Genomic DNA, 5,728 nt, shown 5'->3' on the forward strand with positions numbered 1-5,728 from the left:
AAGCGGTCGTTTAGAAAGGCTGACGACAAAATGACCGTTACAGACTGTGGGTGGTTTATAAAATGAACCAAGTCTATATCATTTTTAATGCATGAGATATACAGATTTGATTTTCATACACATCTACATAGTTATGTACTACTACTGTATATAATACAGAGCAAGATTAATGAGTTATTAAGATGATTTGTGTCCTTTCTTCTCTGTAAGTTCGACGGATCAGAAAGTTTGCCAGTCTTTGCTGAGCCTTTTCCTCTGAAGTGACTTCTTGTGCAATATGAATCTGACGAATTTTGTGGTGACACCGTACACCATACATCTCCCGAAAAAACTACGTCAGATTATATACATATATATTTGATACTACTTTTGAAGCAAGTGAGCATAGGATAGATATTCCATGGGTTCAGTTGAACTAAACTATTAAGGGATACTATTTTATGATATCAATAAAGGAATTTGTGGTATATAATAACAGTAAACAATTACGAAATACGGAAAGTTACTCGTGCACTAAATCACTTAGTTCAAGCAGAAACCGAGATAGAAATAAAACCTCGAGACCGAACTTCAAAACTAATAAAAATTCACAACTTTGTTTCCTCAAAAGTTCAGAACCTAAAAAGCTCCTTCGATGAAGGTTAGTTGCAGTGCTCCTTAAAGGACACTGTCGCCGACACAAACTTGATTCTCTCTCTCTCTCTCTCTCTCTCTCTCTCTCTCTCTCTCTCTCTCTCTCTCTCTCTCTTTATACAGACTTTTTGAAGTGATGGCTCTCCTGATAAGTTTCATCGTTGCAAAAAGTTGAGAGGACAAAAAGTGTACAGAAATGACTTGCTTTTTTTTACTTTGACTATAACTTGAGACTGTTTACCTTTCCTTGAATTAATCCTCTGGAATTTTTCCGTTTCTGACTCAAGCTTGAGTCCATTGTATGTTGTGAGACTGAAGGACATTTAGGAAGTCTTGATAGTTCACCCTTGGCTTCAGAGCAGAATTATATTAACGGTATAGTATTCGAACGTTTTGGCGTGTATTCGCGGTCTTTTTGGCGTCTACGAAAAAAGAGATGAAATCACTTCTCTTTTTCTCGTATGGGACAAAGCTTTTACAGAAACCTTTACATGATCTAACAGACTGCAATAGGCTAATTATGATTGGCATGTTTTAAAAACAAAACGAAAAACCCGAGTTGGTTTCTAGAACAGATCAGCAATTGTTATTCCTGACCTGTCAGCGCTTAACCCACAACAAAGCGCCCTCTCATCTGAACTGACGACAGATGGCACATCTGGTCTAAAACTCGAATCTCTCTCTTCCGCTACTACGCTATTTCAACAATTATTAATATTACATATAATACATGATAAATGAAAGAGCAAATATATCAGAACTATAAGATGATATACATATTATATACATATTACAAGGCAACATCACGAATGTATATATATATATATATATATATATATATATATATATATATATATATATATATATATATATATATATATATATATATATATATATATATATATATATATATATATATATATATATATATATATATATATATATATATATATATATATATTTATATATATATATATATATATATATATATATATATATATATATATATATATATATATATATATATATATATATATATATATATATATATATATAATATATATATATATATATATATATATATATATATATATATATATATATATATATATATATATATATATATATATATATATATATATATATATTTTAATGGTGCAGGTGGTTTCTTAAAGCCTCGTTGACACAGGGCAAAGTTTAGCAGCTGCTAGTGCTAGCTACAAGTTAACTTACCCGGCAAGTAAGTGTTGACACTAGAATAGTTTGGCGGAAAAGTATTTGCAGCCAGTAGCTATCAAGATGTCCAGTGACATGGATGTAGCAATTGATGCTGCAGTTGTTGTTTTGGCAAAGGAATTAGAAATAATTGTGAATAACAAAAGGAAGAAAAAACGTACAATATGGGTGAGGAAGTGGCTTTGGCAGAGAGGAAGTTTAGGAGGGCTCCACCACACTACTTACTGAATTAGCTACTTAAGATCCTACAGAATATAAAGACACATATGCGCATGGATGTTGCAGACGTTTGAGAACTGCTATGTTGGTGGAGCCTCACATGTCTTACAAAGGACACCGATGAGAAACGCCGTCCCAGCAAAGGATTAAGGTGAAATAACCTTGCGTTATTTGGCAAGTGGGATAGTCTTGCATCTTGCATACTTCTTCAGGGTGCCAGCCTCCACTATTTCAAAGTTTTGCCTAAAGTATTTGCAGGCAATCACTGATATCATGAACAACTACTTACAGGTAATACATTGCAATTTCCCACCTATACATTTGTTTATTTCTAGCAAACTTGTATTATTTATATATGCTTAGTTATCACATAAATTTACAAAATATTTAGGAATAAAAAGAAAATAGTGTTGTGAACAAGTTTTTATGATTAAATTTCAATGTAGAATATGTAGGACAAAAACAATGTAATATAAACCATTATAGTTCCTCGCAAAAACAACACTCTCAATGGAAAATTTAGTGATTCATTATTCACAGGGCCTACATTTGTGTATGAAACCTGAGAACCACGGTGCATTAAAATATTGCGCCATTGATGTTGTGTTTTCTGACAGAGAGACAAGTCGTTCATGTGTTTCTTTTAATAACCTTAATTTTCTTTCTTAAAATTTCAACGTTGGGAACATGAAGGCCTTCCTTCATCAAAGCTTTGGCTAACATATTCATTGCCATGTCACGCTTGTTTCTGTTCATGCAATCAATGTGCCTTATATCCCACAGGCATTCATATCCCTCATAAATTCCCTAAGCATTGGAAATTTCATTTGGACTCCACTTCTCGCACATGCTGGCGTTCGGGGAAAGTGATGACAACTGTCCGTAAAGAGGCAACGGCGTTGGCACGTGGACAAGTTGTGGCTACTAATTGGTCACGTGACCGGCAAGCAGCGATAAAGAAATAACCAGGACATCCTTCACTTGCCACTATCCTGGACTATCATGGTGGCAAGCGCCTATTTCGTTGACATTGGGCAAGTGGAGGGTAGTTCCAATTCGTTTTCTGTCTGATTTACTTTTGTTTATTCTCTTTCATAGGTTATTCTATACTTCTTTATATTCCCTTTCCCGTAATGCTTTCTCTAGTGAAGCTGTTGGGCCTCTAGTATTCTCCTTTTCTAGCAAATGTTGTAGTTTGGCTTGTAATAATAATAATAATAATAATAATAATAATAATAATAATAATAATAATAATAATAATAATAATATTTTCATATCATAAAAATAAAAATACAGAGTGATAAAGTTAACATGGCGTTTCTGGAGACTCATAGTAAATTTAATGAAGATTCTTCTGTTCACAAGAACCTACAATGCAAATTCAATATTTGGACTAAAAGATAAACCTTGAAGAAAGATTTCTACACCAGCACATATCAATATACTGTGTATCAATTTTCCTACGGAACTCGTGCCCACGGTATTTTATAGATGATCTCAAAAACGAGAGCATTTTCGTGAAGCCTGACCTCGATATAGTAAGTCGTGCAAGGTCACACTGGTACGGAGAGCAAAAGGAAAAAAAAAAGAGAAAAGCCCCAAGCAGAATCCATATAAAAAGACCAACTATTTCACTTCCCATCATTCAGCGACTACACCTTCCTCAGAGATCTTTCTACGAGTTCACTGTCTAAGCCTACAAATAACATCAGCGATGAAGGCTCTAGTCATCTGTGGTAAGGAAACGCTTTTTGTACCAATGTCGAGAAAAGAATTACGCACGATAAAATACTGGCAATCTTGAGAATGAAAGTTGTGAGATATAACGATTATGAAGTAATGATGAAAATAAGAAAAATGAAAAGCTCTTCCATTTCAGTAAATATGAAATAACAAACAGGTAAATGAAACTCAAACACTACAAGTAATAAATAAGAATTTTTCAGTGTCATGCACTCAACCCATACGAACGAGATAACTTTAAACTCTTCCTTATGATTTACAACTTGCTTCTTTTTCAGCTCTTCTTGGCCTCGCAGCTGCTGATAAGCGCCCGCCTAGCAATGGCTACGGGGCCCCCCGCCTCCAAGCAATGGTTACGGAGCGCCCCTAGCAATGCCTATGGGCCTCCTAAGAATGGCTATGGAGTAGATCCCTCTTGAGGCACTGGCTGAAAATATCCCTGGAGGTGGTATTCCTGGTGAAGATTATCCCGTCTTAGCCTTTGTTCCTGACACCGGATTCGACTGCAACGCCCAGAATGTCCCTGGATATTATGCTGACACTGACCCCGAAGCTGGCTGCCAGGTCTTCCACATCTGCCAGGACAGGCCCAATGGACGCCGTCAGCAGGACTCCTTCCTCTGCCCCAACGGCACCATCTTCAACCAACAGTACCTCGTCTGTGACTGGTGGTTCAACTTCGACTGCGCTGATGCCGAAGACTTCTATTCAGTTAATGAACTGATTGGAGTTGTCCCCTATGGCAAGCAAAATAATAATGGCTATGGGTCTAATGGAAATGGCAATGGAAACAATGGCTATGGATCTAATGGCAATGGAAACAGTGGCTATGGATCTAATCGGAAACGGTAAGCAAAAAAGAATGGTAATGGAAATGGATATGGCTCTAATGGCTCTAATGGGAAGAAAAATGGCAAGAAGAACGGCAATGGGAATGGCTATGGCTCTAGCAACGGCAACGGTGCAGCCCCAAGCAATGGCTACGGAGCCCCTGCTGCCCCAAGCAATGGCTATGGAGCACCTGCTGCCCCAAGCAATGGCTATGGAGCACCCGCTGCCCCAAGCAATGGCTATGGAGCACCTGCTGCCCCAAGCAATGGAAACGGAAATAATGGCTATGGATCCAATGGAAATGGAAAAGTAAAAAAGAATGGTAACGGAAAGAGAAATGGAAAGAAAAACGGAAGAAAGAACGGTAACGGAAACGGTTATGGCTCTAACGGCAATGGTGCTGCCCCAAGCAATGGCTATGGAGCACCTGCTGCCCCAAGCAATGGCTATGGAGCACCTGCTGCACCCAGCAACGGATATGGAGCACCTGCTGAACCTAGCAACGGTTATGGAGCACCTGCTGCCCCAAGCAACGATTATGGAGCACCTGCCGAGCCTAGCAATGGCTATGGAGCTCCTGCCGAGCCTAGCAATGGCTATGGAGCCCCTGCTGAGCCAAGCAATGGCTATGGAGCACCATTCTAAGTAAAAAGAATTATGAAGTTCAAGATAGACGACGACATTTTATACTTTAAGGCTATTCTCTCCCTCCCCTTATCTTATTATATTAGATTATGTACAGTAATATATATATATTTTATATATTAAATATGATCATCAACCTCGCATATACTTATCCTAATTAGGTTGACACATAAATGAAGACAAAATGCAGACAGTTTAAGCAAGTTATGAAAATATTTGCCACTGAATATTTCCGCATCGATATCAGTGTTGACGCCAAATATTCTTTGTCCTCTGTGTCTGTAGAAATATAGGATAGTATTTTGAATCTGAAATTATTTTTGAATGAAGGAACTAATAACAGGATTATATGATCACCCATAATACCCCATGTGACACATGCTTTGGAGAATATGTCATTACAATGAACAAAGAAGTTAAG

General features: G+C 37.2%; 1 pseudogene; it reads left to right on the forward strand.

Moving 5' to 3' along the window:
- The first annotated feature begins 3,802 nt into the window (after positions 1–3,802).
- LOC136842509 (pro-resilin-like) lies at positions 3,803–5,307 on the forward strand (annotated as a pseudogene).
- The last annotated feature ends 421 nt before the right edge of the window (positions 5,308–5,728 follow it).

This window comes from Macrobrachium rosenbergii, chromosome 2 (genome assembly GCF_040412425.1).
Source record: "Macrobrachium rosenbergii isolate ZJJX-2024 chromosome 2, ASM4041242v1, whole genome shotgun sequence".
In the NCBI taxonomy this organism is placed as follows: domain Eukaryota; kingdom Metazoa; phylum Arthropoda; class Malacostraca; order Decapoda; family Palaemonidae; genus Macrobrachium; species Macrobrachium rosenbergii.